The sequence below is a fragment of the Lissotriton helveticus genome, chromosome 9 (assembly GCF_964261635.1).
Source record: "Lissotriton helveticus chromosome 9, aLisHel1.1, whole genome shotgun sequence".
In the NCBI taxonomy this organism is placed as follows: Eukaryota; Metazoa; Chordata; class Amphibia; order Caudata; family Salamandridae; genus Lissotriton; species Lissotriton helveticus.
Window position 1 is genome coordinate 487,626,213 of NC_136070.1, and position 21,622 is coordinate 487,647,834.

The 21,622-nt window shown below is 48.2% G+C and overlaps 1 protein-coding gene across 3 annotated transcripts in view; it reads left to right on the forward strand.

Annotated features, from left to right (window-relative positions):
- The window catches only part of PPP2R5E (protein phosphatase 2 regulatory subunit B'epsilon), a 445,062-nt gene that overhangs the window by 115,898 nt on the left and 307,542 nt on the right, over positions 1 to 21,622 (forward strand). The gene's annotated exons all lie outside the window — the stretch shown is intronic.

Genomic DNA, 21,622 nt, shown 5'->3' on the forward strand with positions numbered 1-21,622 from the left:
GCGTTGAGGAAGTTACCGCTCGAGTAGGACATCTACTTGAGCGGCAGAAAGAAGCAGCAAAGTCTTGTGCTGTGCATGGTGCTGTTCATACTGATTTTCCAGCGCAGGACAAACACCTGTAAGTAAAAATCAAAGTGAGCGTTATGACCTAACTCTCTCTGCCGCTAGCGGAACTCCGCATAGTGCATCAGAGTTTTTTGGTCACTCCGCAAACTCTGCCTAGGCCTAACGTTGATACCATATCACGTTAGTCTTGTCTACCTGCTGACCTGAAGTACATAAACATGTATAAAAGGAAAAAAAACCAGGAATGAAAATTACATTTGAAAGCTAACCATTGTTATCCAGGCCAAGTAAGACATCTGCTTCAAAACCTGGTGAGTGTACTGTGATTATCCTTGCGGCTTCATCCTATACAACCATTTCTGTTGATGCCTCTGATAAAACCTTGAGTAATGAGTCACCAGGAGAGGGTAATCTTTACTCCCTTTCACTGTAAGTGAGACTCTTGGATCTGTTATTTACTTAAATAAATAATCCATTGGTGAGATACTAGGATTGGTATTTTCTCATGATGTCTTTATGAGCTCACCAGTGGTGAGGTTCTTTGTCAAATATGGTTTTCCTAAAAGGCCAAAATATTATTTTAGTTGGGAGACTGCAGACGAGGAAGTATGTTTGATTTTGACAAAAGCTTCACATGGGCGCCCCTTTCCAGATTGTAAAAAAAAGGTTGATACCCTTTGTGTGTAGATAGAGCAGCTAATTTTTACTGGAAGTATTGTTACAGTTCCTATTGTAGTATTTAAGGGGATTATTGCACGCACATTTTACGGATGATGTAAATGGGAGATTAGACACATTTTTGGCCCTATACGACTCTTCCGTCCATATTCCCATCAAGGCTTAACAACGAAGCATCTGTAGTTTGTAATAGGAAGTCAACATTACAAGTATAAATGCCTGCCTTCCCAATAGTGGTTTCGAAAGTTACTGCACATCTGCATTGTAACAAATTCCATTGGTACCTTTAGTTATAACACCAACGGATCCTGCCCTGGTCAGCATCCCAGCCGTTACCAAGAATATAGCTTGCTGTGCACGTTGAAGTTTTTCGTCACCCTGAAAAGAATCTCGGGTCATCCCTTGACAGAGTGTTCAATACATTCAAGCATTTATTTTGCCAGAGTGAGATTGAGAAGGTTGTAAAAATAATTTGTGCACTGAATTCTCTGAAAATACATTATTTTCTTTAAATGTTTGTTTATAAGTAATTTTTGCTTAAGCTATAACACTTATCAGATAAAAAATGTAAACAAATAGTTGTTGAATGCAGCGAATATCAAGCAAGGTAAGCAGTCAGTCAATTATGAGCAGTTCTCCTGTTGAATTCGAAACTGTTCTAGCTTTGCAATCATCTTTTGGACTTTGTGCTTTGAACTTCGGACTTATTCTGCTGCTTTGTGGATGCTGTACTGAAGGCTCCTACTCTTTTCAAGCTTCCTATCTGCCTTGTCACATGAGGTACTTTAGGGGTGTAATAAGGGACACTTTAGGGGGTTCCTTTGACAATAAAATAAATCCCAGAACCCCCTGTCTTTTGACCCTGTGCTGTCTCCTTCATCCTAATCCTCTGCCCCACCTAAGTTTTGTACACAATGGAAAGCGTCTATTCCACCTGTTTCTATTCTGACTGCTGGGGTGCTGTTTATGCCAACTCTGTTTCACAGTCTGTTCTGATTGTTAACAAGGTGTCCGTGCTGGATGCACACAAAATGCACAGTTCCTTTTAGTCATTAAGAACAGTATTTAATGACACTTTTTTTTTTTTTTAATTCATTCAATGTGTTTGGTCTGGCATGATGTTACTACCAATATTGTTATTTGTATTGATGGGGTGTAGTGCAGTGTAGATCCCTTCTTGCAAAACAGTATCATAAGAAAACCACATGGAAATACATGGATTTACGATTGATGCTTCTAAACATGGATTCCTCACATTTAGAATATCCCAGGCGCAAGACTGGATCTGAAAGATTTTTCAGCAGAGCTCCTGCATGTCAGTAGATGAAGTGATATGGCTCTGTGTTTGCTCCACTTCTCCCAAGATGTGCTGGCTAGAGCCACATATAGGTGTCACCTAAATGTTCTGACATCAGTTCCCTTCTTTGCGCGTGTATGTACACGGATCCAGAGCAGGCTCCTTACATTTATTCGTCAGATGACCAGCTTTTTCTCTACAAATGTTCTTTACAGACTACAAGGGAGTGTCCATTTTTAAAACTACAAGGTTGATGCCTTGGAGGGACTCTGTGGAAATCTGTCACAGACATTTGTTCGCTAAAGTGTGGCATTGGGATTGGGCCTGACTCAGTCGTGCAAGGATTGTGCCCTGTGCAGCCAAAGGCTGTATGGGAATGGGGACACCAAGTTGTACATCACCAAGCACCGACTGAAATTAATTGCGTACATGGGTGTCCTCGAAGTGGAGTACTCAATACAGCTCCCGCTATCTGAGCTTGTCCCATGATGGACTGATCCCACACACTGGCCCTTTCACAGAAGAGTATGCTTCATTCGGTAATGTGATTTGAGTGGGTACAGAAGTCTTACATGTACAATTGTCTTCTATTGAGGGTAAAAACCACCGTCCTCATGGAAATGTTGCAACCAGGACAATCCTCTTCTGAAACCCTACTGCCGTTCATCGAGGCTGTAACGGACACCTTTTGGGCACCCGCCCTTGCTCAACCCTAAAGAAACAGGTGGCACGTCATCACAGAGCTGGTCTAGATGTCCCTTTCTTCCAGATTTATTTATTTTTTAAGACATTTTACTGAGTTTTAATAATTTGCATTCCAAACAGTATTTGAGGCATAATCAGCGTATCAACCAATTATGTTGAAATTGTCAAATTAGAGCTTTATAATCGCGGTCAATATTTGCGACGGTGTGTTTTCAAATCGTTTGCAAAACACACGAGCCCTGAAACCTGCATGGTGCATGAACGCAAGTTAAGTTACAGAGTCCAGTTTGTGAACCACCCGCAGGGGAGAGGAATGCAGGAGGGGAGCGCCATCGCAAATGTTCCCAGTGTTTAGGTACACTACAGATCTAATCATACTGACCCCTCATCATTCGGGGTTGTTATAGGACTGTAAGTAACGAATCCCACTCTGCTGCTATAGGGCATCTACGCAAGCCCTGTATGTCTTCGCGGATCAAAATCTGCTGCCTTTTTCCATGCCCCACTGTATGGCACACCAGGGAAAAACGAGGACTGTGCGCTAACCCATTGGACAATTTCAAAACACTTATCATATCAGCCACCGGAGCCCGACACTGAGGGCATTCAGATGTCGTGGGGTATATCCTATGTATCTTAGCCAGAGTTAAGTAGGCCCTTTGTACTATATTAAACTGTGTATATGAGAAGCGGGCGTTGTGCGAGGCCTTCCTGGGGTACATCAAAACTGTCACACTCCTTTTGGGTCAGTGCACATTCTATGTCTCCCTCCCAGGCTTGCTGAAGAATACTTAACAGGTCTTGAACGGTTTAAGGGATGGTCCTAGTTAACCATGTAACCAATCTTTTCCCATTACCCATGGTGTAGAGGACCTGTGTCGGGAGGTGCATTTCATTTTCCGATTCAACAATACCCCACATGCACTCCAGCGTTCTCATAGGCGCCTGTGCGCCAGGAATTGCCCTGCTGGAAGACCAGTCTGCTTAGCCTGGAGGTCAAAAGGGAACAGGGCTCTGTTTTAGAACAAATACTCCAATGTGCCCACCCCGCCGATACCCAGAGTGTCAACCCCTTCCTACCCAAATCTGTTCGGAACTAATGAATGCCACTCAGCGGTATCTCCGGAGCATAGAACGTCAATCTGGGGACAATCCTCAATGCTGTACGGAGGCACAAATATGCCACAATAAGGTGGGCCTTCAAAGGCCCAAGCAACTCAGAGTCGGGCAGAAACAGTTCCCTCACCAGTCTCAAAACACCCCCGCCCTGACTACAGGCACACCTCTGACAGATGGTGCTCAGTCAGCCAACAGGTTGGCCATTGGTGCTGTGTTGCCAGGTAGTAGTGCACAAATACAGGAGCTACCAGTCCCCCACGCTCTGTTGTAGAATTGAGATTTCTGATAGATACATCTGCCGTGTGGATTCCTCACCTTGTGAATATCCACTTGCGTCAGCAACATTCGGAAATTCTTTTCATAGCCTCGCGCCGACGTGGACTTGGACGTCATAGAGACACGGCATCGCTCGCGACTCCGCTGACGTCACCGACGCCTATAATAGGCCCACGCCGGCGTGATTACATCAGTTCCCTTTTTTCCGTGTCGTCGACGCTAACGGTTTTGGGAATCTCAGTAGCCAACTGGTACTTTGTTGCCTTTTTGTTACTATTTTCTGAATCTTTGTATCTTATCTCTTCGACGATGACGACAAAGAAGACCGCCATCAAGCCCTGCAGGAAGTGCGGAAAAATGATGTCTATTACTGACCCGCACGAGGACTGCATCTGGTGTTTGAGCTCTGACCACGATGTGGCTGGATGTTCCTCTTGTCGAAAGATGAACCTGAAGGCCCTGAGGGAAAGAGAGATCAAGCTCTTGGTAGCGAAGCTGAAAATCGTCGAGGTCTCGTTCTCGAAGGGCGAGGTCGAGGTCGAAGTCAAGATCCGGATCTCGAGAGGAGTCGTCTTCGAGGTCCGCTTCAGACCATGCTTCGAAGTCGAAGAAGAAGCATAAGAAGAGGAGACATGAGTCCCCTCGTCGTTCCGGTAAGGAGTCGGGCTCGAGGTCGAGATCACCGAAGAAGGTACGTTCTAAGGTGGTTATGCTGGATGTCTCTGAACCTGAAGGTGAGGCCTCGCCTTCGGAGTTGCGTGTGCAGTCGCCGACTCTGGCTTCGAATCCGTCTCCGGCGCCGTCCCAGGCCCAAAAAGAGGAAGAGGTTCAGGTGGATGTGGATTCCGCGCCTACCGAAGAGCCAAATCCGAACCCTCCACAAGACCAGCCTGAGGGTTTCCAGCCACCCTTTCCAACCCCAGGCCAGGACCCATCGGCGTTTCTGAACGCTATGTATGGCGTCTTTTCAAGGGCGTGGTACCCCTCTGGCGCACCTTCGGGTCCCATGGGTCCTCTGGCTTTCAATCTAGGAGTTCCTCACTCCTATCCTCCTGCTCCATTTATGCCCTATATGCCGGCTCCGACGCCGCCATGGCAGTTTCCGGTTCCGCCGAAGCCGTCGACGCCGGTTTCGGCGTCACCCGCTCCAGAATGGCCTCGAGAGCATCCCGCTGGGCCTTCGGATTCGATACCGACGTCGATCCCGACTCCGTCGGAGCCGTTGGTGGATCCGGCTGCGAGGCGTGTGAAGGAGAGGTCCAGAAGAGAGCCTCAACGCCTTTTGGAAGAGCGAAGGTATGTGGAGTCACATCCTGATATGGAGGAAGGTGAATTGGATGGGGACTGTTTTGAGGAACTGGCTGACGCTGGTAGCCTGCATTTCTCTCCGGAGGGGGAATTGCCTTCAGGCTCTGATACACCTTCTAAAGATGTCCAGCCTTATCATATGGTGATGAGGAAGGCTGCAGAACTTCTACAGTTAACTTTGCCAACAGTGGAATTTAAATACAATCTTCTTACTGAGGTTTTACATTCTCCTAGTTCTGTGGTAGAGCCATTACTTCCGTTTAATGACGCCTTGACGGAGCCCATATTGGAGGTGTGGAAGAAACCACTGTCTGCTCCTGCAGTATCTAAGAGTGTGGCAAGAAGGTACAGGGTTGCACCTGAAGACCCTGCTTTTTTGACGTCTCATCCTTCACCAGAGAGCCTAGTCCTTCAAGCAGCCTGCTCTAAAAACAATGTGAGTGCCTTTCCCCAGGTACCCTGTGAAAAAGAGGCAAAGAAGCAGGATCAGGTTGCTAAAAAGACCTTCTCCTCTGCAAGCATGGCGTTGAAGTCGACTAATGCCACTTGTCTGATGGGGAGGTAAGTGCATGCTCTTATGGATTCTTTGCGTATTCTAGCTCCTAAGATTCCTGATGCCAACAGGAAGGATTTTGAGGAGGTAATTTCTGATGCACAGGCAGCGGCTCGCCAAGTGATACAGAGTGGTCTGGACACTGCGGACTCTGTGGCACGTATCATGGGCACTGCTGTCGCCACTAGAAGATCAGCTTGGCTGAAATCCTTAGACTTTTCGGCGAATGTTCAAGCGACTTTGCTGGATCTTCGGTTTGATGGATCTGTTCTCTTTGGGAAGAAAGCTGATACGGCCCTTGAGAGATTTAAAGACAGTAGTGCGACTGCTAAATCTTTAGGTCTCCAGATCAGAGGCTCTTCGACCAACAAGAGATTCAGGGGTTTCGGTCGCTCTTCCTTTCGGAATTACCGACAAGGTCAGCAGCAGCAGCAACAGCAGCAGCAGCAGCAAAATTCCATGTACAGATCTTACAGGGAAAAGCAAAGAGCGCGTCCTCGTGGACGTCAAGCCTCTTCCTCCTCCACTTCCTCCAACCCTTCAGCCACAGAAAAGCAGCCCTAGATCCGCCATTCAGGATCATGTGGGTCCGGTGGGGGGTCGGCTTACCCATTTTCTACAGGATTGGGAATCGGTTATATCAGATCTTTGGGTTCTCAATCTTGTAGAAAATGGGTATGCCCTTCCCTTTCGGGAATTCCCTCCCAATTACCCTCCTTGCCAAGGTTATTGCACGGAGGAGCATCTGTTGCTTCCTCAGGAGGAAGTGTTGACTCTGTTAAGAAAGGGTGCGATAGAGGTGGTCCCAGAGCAGGAAAGGGGTCAGGGATGCTACTCCCGGTATTTCCTGATTCCCAAGAAGGATGGCAGACTTCGTCCAATCCTGGATCTCAGGATCATGAATCTTTATCTGAAACAAGAGAAATTCAAGATGCTCACCCTTGCTCAGGTTCTTCAAGCGCTGCTAGAAGAAGACTGGATGGTGTCGCTCGACTTGCAGGATGCGTACTTTCACATCCCAATCCTGAAGTCGCACAGGAAGTATCTCCATTTTATGGTGGGATCGCAACACTATCAGTTTGCGGTCCTTCCTTTTGGACTTACTACTGCGCCTCGAGTCTTCACCAAGGTGATGGCGGTGGTGGCAGCGCATCTCAGAAGGTCGGGGATTCCAGTATTCCCCTATTTGGACGACTGGCTGATCAAAGCAGAGTCGTCAGAGAGAGTGCTCCATCATCTGCAGGAGACAACCCAGTTGTTGTACAGGTTGGGTTTTTCGATAAATGTACCCAAATCTCACCTGGTGCCCTCCCAGCGCAACCTGTTCATAGGTGCTGTACTGGACACAACTGTATGTCGCGCATTCCCCCCTCCTCAAAGGATTCGCGACATACAGGAAATGATTCCTTTATTTCACAACGGAGCGGTTGTTCCAGTCCTGAAGGTCCTTCGTCTGCTCGGTCTGATGGCTTCCTGCATTCTGTTGGTCAACCAGGCACGCTGGCACATGAGGGCACTCCAGTGGTGCCTCCGCAGGCAGTGGTATCAACACAACGGAGATCTCAGGGAGTCAGTGAGGATCTCCAGAGAAGCTGCGGCGGATCTGTCTTGGTGGGGCGTGGAAGGCAATCTGTCTCAGGAGAAGCCTTTTCATCTGCCTCCTCCGGTGGCCACAGTAATAACGGATGCATCCATTCTAGGGTGGGGTGCTTATCTGGGGATCTGTAGATCAAGGGTCTTTGGTCTCCAGAGGAAAGGTTGCTTCATATCAACCTTCTAGAATTGCGCGCGATTCGTTTGGCGCTCAAGGCCTTCCTCCCTTCCCTTTGTGGTCGGTCGGTCCAGGCCCTGACTGACAACACGACCGCGATGTGGTACATCAACAAACAGGGAGGAGTGGGGTCGCAGTGTCTCTGCAGAGAGGCTCTGCGTCTCTGGTCCTGGGTTCAGGACCATCTGATTTGTCTGATGGCGAATCATCTGGCCGGAGTTCTGAACGTGCGTGCAGACACTCTGTCGGCAGTTCTCGGCCGACCACGAGTGGAGGCTTCACCCGGAGGTGGTTCGTCGCGTCTTTCGAACGTGGGGGACTCCTCAGGTGGACCTGTTCGCCACTCGCGAGAATGCTCACTGCCTGTCATTCTGCAGTCTCCAGTATCCGATGCAAGAAGCCTTGGGGGACGCGTTTCAGTTGAGTTGGGGAAGACCACTCCTTTACGCGTTTCCTCCCATACCTTTGATTCCTCGGGTTCTGAGGAAGATTCGCCAAGACCGGGCCCAAGTCATATTGGTCGCCCCGGACTGGCCAAGAAGGGTGTGGTATACAGATCTTCTCCACCTCTCCTCTCACCCGCCGCTCCGTCTCCCTCTCAGGGCAGATCTCCTCTCTCAGATGGAGGGGCAGGTTCTACACCCCCACCTCCAGACATTGCACCTTCATGCCTGGAGATTGAACGGTGCAACCTGAATTCCTTTTCTCTCCCGCCTGACGTGGTGGATGTCATCCTGTCAGCCAGGCGTGACTCCAAGTCCATCTATTCATATAGATGGTCAAAATTTGTCACGTGGTGTGAGGAGAAATCTATTGACCCTTTGAGAGCCCATTTTTCTGATGTTCTCCAGTTTGCCCTCTCTCTGGCGCAGCAAGGGCTTGCTGTTGCCACAGTTAAGGGCTATCTTTTTGCGCTGTCGGCGTTTCTCTGCTTGCCTGACCAGCCATCTCTTTTTAAATCTCCTGTAGTTTTAAGGTTTTTGAAGGGCCTCACAAATAAGTTCCCTCCTACTCCTTTTATTGTGCCTCAGTGGGACTTAAATCTTGTCTTGACCTTTTTAATGGGTGCTCCCTTTGAGCCTCTTCACAAATGTCCTATGAGGCTTTTGACTCTTAAGACAGTCTTCCTCGTTGCAATAACCTTAGCAAGGAGGGTAAGTGAGCTTCAAGCTCTTAGTTCCAAGCCCCCTTTCTTGACCATTCATGCTGATCGAATGGTTCTTAGGACCAGGGCTGCTTTTCTCCCAAAGGTGGTGACTCCTTTCCACCTTGGTCAATCCATTACCCTCCCTACCTTTTATCCTCCCCCGCACCCTTCCAAGGAGGAGAGGTTACACCGTCTGGACCCCAAAAGGGCGGTATCCTTTTACCTGGACAGATCTAAAGACTGTCGATTGGATGACCAGCTCTTCGTTGGGTTTGCTGGCTGCAAAAGAGGAAGAGCGGTCCATAAAAGAACTTTGTCAAGATGGATCGCCTTTCTGTATAAAGATCTGCTACTCTTTGGCCGGTAAGGAACCACCAGAGGGTATAAGGGCCCATTCTACAAGAGCTAAATCTTCAACCTCAGCATTGGCTAGAGGTGTTCCAGTAGAGGACATTTGTAGGGCGGCAACTTGGTCTTCCCTCCACACTTTCGCGAAGCATTACTGTTTGGATTCCGAAGTGAGGAGGGACGGCCACTTTGCGCGTTCTGTCCTTCAGGATTTCCTGGTTTAGAAGAGTGGACACCCTCCTCGGGGAGTGGGGACTGCTGTGGGACTCTATTCACAAGGTGAGGAATCCACACGGCAGATGTATCTATCAGAAGAACAAGTTACTTACCTTCGGTAACGCTTTTCCTGGTAGATACAATATCTGCCTGTGGATTCCCCACTGACCCACCCGCCTCCCCGTTGTCCACTCTTTCTATACCAGTTTATCTGTATTGTATTTATTTTCTGGTCAAGAATATGTGTTATTTCGAATGTTTGCTTTCATTTGCTTCACACTGTGTGTGTTATTTTGACTATCGTGTACTGTGTATGCTATGTACATTACTACTGTAATTGGTCCGTCCGTGTACCTCGAAGGCACGGAAAAAAGGGCGGAACTGATGTCATCACGCCGGTGTGGGCCTATTTTAGGCGTCGGTGACGTCAGCGGAGTCGCGAGCGATGCCGTGTCTCTATGACGTCCAAGTCCACGTCGGCGCGAGGCTACGAAAAGAATTTCCGAATGTTGCTGACGCAAGGGGATATTCACAAGGTGAGGAATCCACAGGCAGATGTTGTATCTACCAGAGAAAGCGTTACCGAAGGTAAGTAACTTGTTCTTTTATCTGTCTCACTGATGCAGGGAAAACCCTTTGTCTACGGGTTCACAAAATGAGGATCGACACTGGTGTAGAACAAAACACAAGTTTATTACATCTCATGAGCGTTCTCCGTCATACAGACACTGCAAGTGTCTGAGAGGGAACTGACTAGCATGGTTTCAAACCTGGTATTTATACAAATTTGGTACAGTAAAACAAGAACTAAAACCCCTTTGTCATTGTTACTTAATGCTTACACAACCCCTTTGTATAATGCTTACATGCTGATCTGTTGAATCCTGATAAACCCCCTCCCACGTCACTTTCATAGATAGGCAGGGGTGGGTACAGGCGTTGGTGGGCTTGTAGATAGGAACATCTGTGTGCTCGGGGCCTTTCGGTAGGGCAGGGCCTCTACTCTGGCAAGTAAGTATTATCAGCACAACAAGCTTTCAGTGAACATGTAACTTCGGACTTTGCAGAAAGTCCCCACAGAAACACAAAATGGGGGCTGATAGACAAAATGGCTGATAGTGGAGGCTAAGTTAACAGAATACAGTTTTTACTGTTTAACAGTCCCTCCTTTTAGCCTCTGCTAAATACATTTTGTCTAATTGAAAATATATTCCAGTCTCATAAAATTTAGCGAATACAGAAACATCAAAAAATAATAAACAGAGTATGTGTTATACTGTAACAGCTGAGGGTGCTCTATCTTCATCATTAAAGCTTCTCGTATCTATTTTCATAAAATCATCTATTTGTTGCTGAAGCGTAAGCTGTTTATGAACACCATGAGTATTCACTTTCTTAGGGCTACAGGACATGCATAGAGAAGTACAGATGGGGCTTATAATAGGCATACACTGAATGCAAAGGCAGCAACCTAGAATAGCGCCTAGTACACAGGCCGCTATAATAAGTAATGTCCATCCCCATGACATAACAATGCCCCAGAACCAACTAGACCAGGTCCACGTTCCAGTGCCTTGGTGTATTTCAGTCGCTATCTTATGTAACTTGGAGATGGCCTGACGGAAGGTGCGTTGTCGGGTATATAAACGCAACAACTGGCACATATAATTCAGCATGCACCTCCGCGATCTGCAGGGATTACATCTAGAACCATACGGTTCTGTAAAGCTACGAGCCTAGTCGCCTGGAGTTCCTCTGTAATATTACCAAGAGCTGTCGTAGTCTGATTAACTACTGCCTCAACTACCCTAGTGAGTCTTTGTATGTTCCTACTATTGAGCAGTGGACCAACAAAGAAAAAGATACTAAAGTTCACCTCAACATATTCTTGCAGTGGGGTATCAGTCTGATCTATAGCCTTAACAACTATCATTCTCCTAGTCCTAGCTAGAAAAGGAATGCAAGGCAATAATCTAGTTTTGTGATAAGAAGCCGGAGCAAAATAAACAGGAGGGAAGAGAACAGATACATAACATATTCCTGACCACCCTTGTGGTAGGTAGAAATAACCCTTATTTCCACAAATGAAATATTTATTGTGGGATGCTAAAAAACTATCTGGACTTGTCAGCTTCAAAACAGTACTGCAGTTGCTTTTCCCTACAGGAATAAGACCTATACTCTTTACACAGAGGGTCTCGTACTTCTGTTACTGTTATAACCGGCAACCCTAGCTTCAATTTCGTTCTTATTTTCAGTGGAGTAAAAACATACTTAGTGCGAGGTTAATTTTGACCACCATATTCTACTTCTAGATCTGATCCTTTTGCCTGCTGGTTACCATTCTCATCTGGATAGCATGCCATGTTTAGCTGCTTATTAAGACCTCCTACATCGAAGGTAAAAATCTTACTAACGTGCTGCCCATAAGTCTCCAAACCAAGCCGTACAGGAGCCATTATGGGAGAATGGAAGTGGTATGAGAGGGGTTCGCCCTGCACCGTGATGTACAGGTAACGACCCACAGACCCAACAATTGGAAATATTAGTAATACCATGAGTATAATGCAACATTCGAATGAAGGAATTATTCTTATAAGAGAATCTATGTTTTTCATCTAGCGGTGAAAGGGTAAAATAATAGTGTTCAGGCGGTTGGGTGGTGGGCGTAAAAGCATATGCACAGGAAATTTCACATGTAAAAACCAGGCTATCGCACAAATACTTATGACACTAAATAGACTTGCTGTCAAACAGATTAATGTCCATTTATGCTTGGTCTCTCGACGTAGGATGTTGAATATCCGGGTGTTCTTCCTCCATTTTTGGCATCCTCAAAAATCAACAATGTTTTTAACTGTATTGTCTCTTACAACATTGCCAACTTTAATTCATAAATATTCTTTTTCAGAATGTTTATAGTTTAAGTCCAATGCATATATCAGTCAGTGGGGGAGATTTTAGAAAGAAAACAAGCGTTTAGGACAATTAAACAACATTTTCACCTCCACAGACTCCAGGCCAAAAGTCAAACAGAATTGTTGGAACTTGCTGTTCAAAGAGAACTATAGCAATGAAAAATAAAAGGTCAAAATAGCAAGTGCTCAAGAAAGATCATGCACAAGTTCATCTGCAACAGCCTGAAGGATTGTTAGATGTATTTTCATTTTCAAAGGATGCAACTCTGGTCTCCTATAAAATCCAGTCGGGGGTAAAATCAAGGAACTGAAGCTGTGGGCTAAGGCAAACAGCTATCTTGCTTCTAACTGGATTCCATGCCCAAGAAGTGGAAAGTTCTGACTCTACTTCCAGTCCTGGGCAAAGTACTGTAATGAAAACACGAATAGTGTCAGTGGTTTTCTGCACTGCAAATCCTTTAATTGTCTCCATTCAGATACTGCAGGACGGATTTTGCCATAAAATCTGATCGTAGTTTGGAAATCAGGGTTCGTCCACAGATTCAGGATATCCAAGCCACAAACCGCACCAAACCTACTTTGGCCGCTTCTGTAACACGGTCTCCTGCCAAGTAGGCCCTTGTCACCGGACCAGACTCGCCACACCCCTTTTCTCAAAGTCTTTGTTCAGTTGGTAGCATCAGGTCTCAGATTGTACCGCTCTCTTCCAGCTACTTTTGGATTAGTAAAAAGTAGTTCTTCCGGTGATGCAAAATAGTGGTCCGTCTTTTCTTCGTTACTGAGAATGTTGTGTGCAATACCTGCGTTCTCAGTTTCCGTAATCTGAGTCAGATCTGCTGGCACTTTTTTGCAGTGTGAGCCATGGGTCCAATTCCTTCTCTCAGTAACCCGGACTGCCGTCTTCGTGGCCAATAGGTACCGGTTCAGGCCCCTTCCAGTGAGGTTCCAAGTTCTTTGAATGCTGGTAGTTCTTAGTCACGACCCAGTCACCAGGTTGTAAAAAATGACCAGGATCTTCAGAATTGTCAGGAAGTGAGTCATGCACCTGTTGGTGAATCAAAGAAAGATTGTCTGTAAGTTCCTTAATGTAATCAACGAAGTAGGGTACTCAAGTTCTCTCATTTTCTTGGGACGTGGGGGACCCCATACATTCATTGGTCTCCCAAAAACCACCTAATATGGTGTGAGGCCGTACTTGCTATGTGCCACTGCATGTGTAGACATAAGGGCTAATGGCAAAGCATCAAGCCATTTAAGCCCTGTCGAGGTCTGTACCTTAGCTAATTTAAGTTTCCGAGTTTCGTTGTAGCGCTCCATTAAGCCGGCAGATTGTGGATAATTAGCAGCATGAAACTTCTGACGTATACCCAAACTCTCAGTAATCAATTTAATAACTTGTTCAATAAAATTGGATCCATTATCACTCCATAAAATTCGACAAATCCCAAACCTTGGCAAATATTCTTTAAATCTTTTTTTAGCTGTGGTGAGTGCAGTATTATCTTTTGTAGAATACACCTCCACACGTTTACTAAAGGCACAAACTATAACCAAGGCATATTTCAGATTATTGCACCTTTCAAATTCTATAAAATCCATCTGTAGGACTTCAAATGGTGCACTACGCGGAGAGAACCCTCCTTTTGGGGTAACTACTCCCTTCCCCGGGTTATGGTGCAAACAAATCATACAATGTCTAACATGGTGTTCAGCTGTTTTTCTTCTATCTGGATGCTCCCATACTTTCTCTAGTTGTGTGGCTATACTCTTGGCACTGACATGTGCTGGGCCACGTGCCATAGTGACAAACGGTAGTACATAAGAACTGTGCAATTTCCACTTGTCCCCATCTGGCCCTTTTTTCCAACAGTTTTCACTGTCTGGTATACCTGTCTTTTGCCATTGTTGTATTTCCTCCTTTGTTGCCATATGTTGGATCTCTCTAATCTCTTCATTTACAGTTGCTTTTTTTTCTGCAGTGGAGTACATCACATACATTTTTCCTTCTTGACTTTGTGCTGTCTCTTTTGCTGTGCTGTCTGCAAAAACATTGCCCCTACCTACATCATCCACTACTTTCTGGTGTGCTCTACACTTAGCAATAGCCACCCGCCTCAGTAATGTTAATACAGTCAACAAATTCTGAACTAATTCCCCATGTTGTATTTTCAAACCATGGGACGTCAAGAACCCTCTTTTCTGCCATAAGTGTCCGAAGTTATGTGCAACTCCAAAGGCATACTGACTGTCGGTATAGATATTCACGGATAGCCTTTGACCAAGCTCACAAGCTCTCAAGATTACAATAAGCTCAGCAGCTTGTGCGGACTTGTAAGGCATTCGAGCTGTCTCCGCAATTGTTTGCAGCGTAGTGATAACGTAAGCTGCAGTAGGAGTGCCATCAGGTAACTTAAAACAAGACCTATCTACATACAAGTTGCCCTGGGCATCAGACAGAAGAATACCAGTAAGGTCCACTCGGCCCTTGGTTTGTTCTTCCGTGGTAAAAATGCAGTTGTGTATGTCACTAGGTTGCTCAGATGGCAATGGCAACAGAGTAGTTGGATTCAAAGTCAGACATCATTTGAGTACAATGTGTGGTGCTAATAAATTGAGTTTGTACCCGGTAAGACGAGCACTCGTCAAATGTTGTGTCTTAGTTTGATTCAACAATACATCAACTGAATGGGGGACGAAAACCGTCAATTTATGGTCCAGTACAAGTCCTGCTGATTGTCGGATTGGAATGGCAGTTGCTGCCACAGCCTTCAGACAACCAGGGTGTGCCCTGGCCACAGGGTCCAGAACTGCAGAAAAGTATGCACATGGGCGTTGTTTGTCCCCATGTGGCTGTGTCTGGACTGACAATGCACAACCCTTTTGTTTGTGTACATAAAGAAAAAATGATTTAGTGTAAACGGGTGTTCCCAGCACAGGGGCAGAGCATAGTGCTGCCCTGAGCTGTTGGTATGCACTCTGACACTCAAAAAACCAAGGCAAAGGAGATGAGGTATTCTTAGTCGTAAGGGCAAGGAGAGGTTTGATAATCAGGGAAAAATTGGGGATCCAATGACGACAATAGGATGTTATACCAATCAATGCCCTTACGTCCTTTTGTGTTTGAAGAATGGGTGTGTGTATGATGGCTTTGATTCTGTCTTTAGTCAGCGTCCTTGCCTCCTTCGACACGAGGTGACCTAAATAGGTAACCTCTGGTCGACAAAACTGAAACGTATTCTTAGATACTCAGTTGCCCAATTTAGCAAGGTGATTCAAAAACATCAATGTGGCCGTAATACAAAGTTCTGTGTTATTGGCTGCAATTAGCAAATCGTCCACATATTGCAACAAAGAAGTGACTGAAGGTAACTGTAAGGTATCGAGTTGTCGTGTAAGGGCTTGACTATAAATGCTCGGTCTTTCTGTATAGCCTTGAGGAGCACGACAGAACTGAAAGGACCGGCCCTTAATAGAGAACTCGAACAAATATCTACCGGAGGGTGCAATGGGAATAGAAAATAATGCGTTTTTAAGGTTGATGATGGAAAAAAACACATGCATTCTGTAGTAGGGGATCTCTGTTATAGTCATAATCTAGTGAATAGTCCCGCCCATGTGCGTGGACCCCGGAGCAATCAAAAATAATCTCTTACAGTGTCAAAAAATGCAGAAAAGCATAGACACTTAAGAGAGAATTTAAAGACCGATAATGCAGCCTAAAAAGCTACACTGTCCAGTACTTCAACTAGAAATTCCACCATAAAATCCACAAAACAGCAAAAGCCTGTACAGATTTCCATTGCTTTAACAGCAAACTCCCTCTGGAATGATAGAGAGAAGAACCTGGACAGACAAGCCCCATAGGCTGCCATTATGTGGCTCAAAACAGGATACTGTGCCTTTAAGAGAATCTTCCAGAACCTTCTCCCAGTATCCCAGAATGCATAGCAGGTCCAACTTACTTTCAGTTCTTTTTTCCGGCTCCTGCAAGCAGGACCCTGGAGCATTGAGCTCTCCTTTTCAAGGGTTTTGTGGTGTTTTTTCACTAAATTCGATTTTGTGTACTTTTAAAGTACTCTGGTGACTTTCTTCTTGGTTTTCTGCACCCTTTTGTTGTCCATAATGCCTGCATTATTTGACAAATGCCCGGAGTGCTCCAGGAAGAAGGCCAAGTCAGATCCCCATGAGGTGTGTATCCTCTGCCTTCCCTCTTCCCACATCCCAGAGGAGTGTGGGATCTGTAGAGGCTTCTCTGGCAGGACCCTGAAGGACAGGAGGAAGATCAGACTTCAGGGACTTGAAGAAAGAAGACTGAAGGTTCAAGGTGGGTCTGGAGGGGCTTCTACTGCCCATGCTGAGGCCTCTGGGGGGCTCCCCAGGGGCAGGAAGTCCAGCAAACGTCCAAGGTCTCCGCCTGGGTCGGTTGCTCTGACCACGACGTCGAGAGGAAGGTCCACGGCCAGTTCCCGGTCTCCCCAGGGCTCTGGGTTGAGAAAACGTCGCCCGTCGAGGGACTTACACAGGCCGCCGTCGAACCCGGTGTCTATTTCTTCGTCGTCGCCGTCGGCGTCGAGTGGACGGCATCGGAGGGCCCGGCGTCGGCGCTCGCCGTCGAGGCGACACCGCCGTTCGCCGTCAAGGGCGAGGACATCGTCGTCGTCGAGGGGATCGTCGTCGTCGAGGCCGCCGTCGAAGAGGGCGAGGTCGCCGTCGAGGCGGAAGAGGTCTCCGGCGCTGAAGAAGTCGACGTCGAGGCGATCGAGGTCGACGTCGAGGCGATCGAAGAGGTCGTCGTCGAGGCGGTCGAGGTCGCCGTCGAGGCATAAGCGCTCGTCGTCGAGGTTTAGAGGATCGTATATCTGGTCGGGATCAACGTCGGAGCATAGAAGCCGGTCGACGCCGAGGCGTGTGAAACGGTCGACGCCGAAGGGCCGCTCGACGTCGAGGGGACCACGTTCGACGTCTGAACACCGGTCTTCGACGTCAGGGGGTCGTAAGGACAGGCCGAGGACTGTGGGGGGCTCCCCTTAGTCAGGACAGGATGGTGGTTCGCCGGGAACGGCGTACTCAGAGGTGTATACCCCGAAGAAGACTATTACGCCTCCTCCTCCTCCTCCTTTGCCTAGAGGTCCTCCCCCGAGGGCTCCGACCCCTCCTCCATTGCCTCCTCTACCTGCTCTTCCGTCAGGACCACAGGCCCCGGTGCCTGGTGCTCCTCCTCCGGTTCCACCGAGATCGGTGTCGATGCCCAGACTTCCGACACCTCCGAAGAAAACTCCTAAGTCGAAGGTTCCTCCTAAGCCCAAGACGTCCGACCCGGGGAAGCCGGCGGAGCGTCCCAGACCCAGGAGATAGAGGTCACGCTCAGGGAGAAGAGACAGATCTAGGAGTGGACGCGGATCCTCCTCGAGATCCAGACATCGCCATAGGAGGCATAGGTCCAGGTCCCGTTCGGCCTCTGGGACCCGCTCATATTCTCCTACATTGTCGGATTCACCGGAGACGAGGGTATCTCCGATAGATGACATTGGCACGTTCCAGGAGGTTCTCCTGAGAGGGGCGGCGAAGTTGGGGATCAAGGTGACGGCCCCTACGCCCACGACTTCTGTGATCTTCGAGACTTTGCACACGAAGCACCTGTCTCGCCCCCTACTGCCTTTGGTGCCAGGACTGGTTGAGCCTGCTGAACAGCTCTTCCTTACGCCGGCGGTGGTGAAAGCCGCTCCCTCCAGGCTTGTCAAGAAGTACAGGGCTCCAGAGTCGGACCCGGCCTTCTTACGGAAGGACCCAGTGCCTGATTCGGTGATTGTGACGGCGGCTAGGAAACTTCATGCTACCTCCCCGTCCTCCACTGTGCCTCCGGATAAGGAGAGCCGCTGGATTGACTCAGCTGGACGGAAGGCATGTGGGACGTCTTCCACGACGATGAAGGCCTCCAGTGACTCGGCGTTGTTGGGGCGGTACGACCGTGCACTGTGGGATTCCATGGAACAGTTTGCGGACCTTGTGCCGCGTGACAGGAAAGAGGACTTCATGGAGATCGTCCAGGAAGGGATGCTGGTTTCGAACCAGGCCATCAGCGCAGCGGCGGATATCTCCCTGTTGGCCGCGCATGGATACTGCCACGGTATCAATCAGAGACGCCATGCTTGGCTCCGGCTGACGTCGCTCAAGCCTGAAGCGCAACAACGAGTGGCAAATCTGCCGTTTTCCGGCGACACCCTCTTCGGGAAACACGCAGATGACGAAATGGCCAGGATGAAGGCCGAGGCTGAAACCCTGACGGCTGTGGGCTTGGAGAAGCCCAAAGAGAAGAAACCCTACCGCCAAGAAACCCTACCGCCAGTTCCAACGACGGTTAGGGTCGCAGGGTAGAGGAAGGGGACAGTCTTCTGGGCAGCAGCAGCAGCAGCAACAACAGCAGCAATACAGAAGACCCTTCCTGAAACGTCAGAGGGGTAGAGGTGGAGAGCAGTCCTCTACCGCGAACAAGGGCCCGGCTGGGTCTCGACCCTGAGCGGTTACTTCCCCTTCGTCCGTTACCTGCTCCGGTGGGGGGAAGCGTTCAATTTTTTCTGGCAGAGTGGAGAAGAATTACTCAGGACAAGTGGGTGCTGAATATTGTTTGCAATGGATACAGTCTTCGGTTCATCAGCCCTCCTCCATCGATTCCTCCGGTCAGCTCGCAGTATCAACTGCGCGAGCTCCAGGCGGAGGCCGACATCCTTTTAAGGAAAAGGGCGATAGAAGATGTACCTCTGTCTCAAAGAGGAAGAGGTCTGTACTCCCGGTTCTTTTTGGTCCGCAAAAAGGACAAGAACGAGTTCAGGCCCATTCTGGACTTGCGACAGGCAAACAAATGGATTCGCAGAGAAAAGTTTTGCATGCTGTCGTTGCATCAGATTTATCCTCAGCTGCAGCGGGGGGACTGGCTTTGCGCCATAGACCTACAGGATGCGTACTTCCATGTGCCCATTGCACACAAACACAGGAAGTTCCTGCGATTTCAAGTCTGCACCAATCACTATCAGTACACGGTACTTCCGTTCGGGCTGAAGTCTGCGCCCCGGACGTTCTCGAAGTGCATGGCAGTGGTAGCGGCACACCTGCGGAAGAACAAGGTGTTTGTCTACCCGTACCTGGACGATTGGTTGATCAAGGCCTCCTCCTTCTCGGAAGCTCAAGCACACTTCCAGAAGACATGCATTCTCTTGAACAAGCTGGGGTTGCACATCAACATGTCAAGTCTGTCCCTACTCCGGTCCAGTGCATCCAGTACTTGGGAGCCTCCATCGATACGCTGTCAGCAAGCGTGTCTCCTTCGGAAGAGCGACGTTTATCACTCCTTCGGAAGGCTCAGGCTCTCATGTCCACTCCATCCACGACAGTGAGGATGGTGTCTTCTCTGCTGGGATCGATGGCCTCTTGCATCTTCCTGACACAGCATGCGCGGCTGCACATGAGACCGCTGCAGGAGTGCTTGGAAGATCAGTGGGACCAGAGGAGAGGATCTTGGGACGACAAGATACGACTGTCTCTGCATGCTCTTCAGTCTCTGAAGTGGTGGTGTTCAGCGGAGAATCTCCTCAGAGGGGTTCCCTTCCACAAGGACATTCCCACTCAGACTATCGTGACGGATGCTTCTCTCCTGGGATGGGGAGCGCACTCCGGAGACCTGCAGATTCAAGGGACGTGGTCCCCGTCGGAGTCCACGTACCACATCAATTTCCTGGAACTCAGGGCTGTTCACATGGCGCTGAAGGCCTTTCGACCGTCCTTCCGGACCAACTCTCTGCTTGTACAGACGGACAATACAACCACGATGTATTACCTCAACAAGCAGGGGGGCTCGAGATCACGCACTCTGTCTCAGGAGGCGCAGGCGATCTGGCATTGGCTTCTGGCTCGAGGACTCTCGATCACGGCCACTCATCTGCCAGGTGTGCAGAATGTTCAGGCAGACGAGCTGAGCAGACTGATTCAGGAAAACCACGAATGGGTCATAAACGACGAAGTGCTAGGAGATGTCTTCGCATGGTGGGGAACTCCAGACGTAGATCTGTTCGCCACCGCCAAAAACAGCAAATGCCGAGACTTCGCCTCCAGGTACTACCAGCCGGGGACGCTGGGGAACGCGTTATGGATCAACTGGTCGAACAGCTTTCTGTACGCTTTTCCACCCATTCCCCTGAATCCAGCGGTTCTCATCAAGCTCTCCCACTCCAGGACGAAGATGTTTCTGATTGCCCCGGCATGGCACAGACAGTGGTGGTTCACGGACCTGCTTCACCAGTCTCTCCTTCCTCACATGAAGCTGCAGTGCAGGCCGGACCTTCTCACGAAGTTCGGGGGGCGGATGGTGCACCCCAACCTCTCGTCTTTGAGTTTGGCGGCATGGCTCCTGAAATAGTGCAATATGGCCATTTGAATCTCCCAGAGGATTGTATGGACATACTGAAGGAGGCTAACCGACCTTCCACTAGGACTTCTTATGCTTACAAGTGGAAGAGGTTTTGCATCTGGTGCAAGTCTAAGAACTATGACCCTACGACATGCAAGGAAGATGTCATCCTTCCATATCTGCTACATCGGGCGCAGTCTGGCCTTAATGTCCATTCCATTAAGGTTTATCTGGCTGCTTTGACTGCCTACAGGAAATGCCCTTCACAGACTTCCTTCTTTCAGATCCCTGTGATCAAAGATTTTTTGGAAGGCTTGAAGAAAGTGTTCCCTCCTGTCAGGCTTCCTTCGCCTTCATGGGACTTGAATGTGGTGCTGTCCAGGTTGATGAAGGAGCCTTTTGAACCTATTCATAAGGCTTCGTTGCAGCACCAGTCCTGGAAGGCGGCGTTCCTCGTGGCCATTACATCGGCCCGCAGGGTGAGTGAAATTCAGGCGTTGTGCTGCCAAGAACCTTATACTGTATTTCATGCTGCTACGGTTGTTATTTGTACTCACCCTAAGTTTCTTCCCAAGGTTGTTTCTGATTTTCATATCAAGCAGACTATATCTTTACCTACGTTCTTTCAGAATCCTTCATCTCCAGCGGAAAGGTCTTTGCATTCCCTGGATGTTAGGAGGGTGCTGAAATTTTATCTGGATAAAACCAGTGATATTCGTAGGTCAGACCAATTGTTCATCAATTATGGATCTGTCAGGACGGGTCTTGCGACCTCTAAGCAGTCTATCTCTAGGTGGATTGTGTCCTGCATACAGCTGT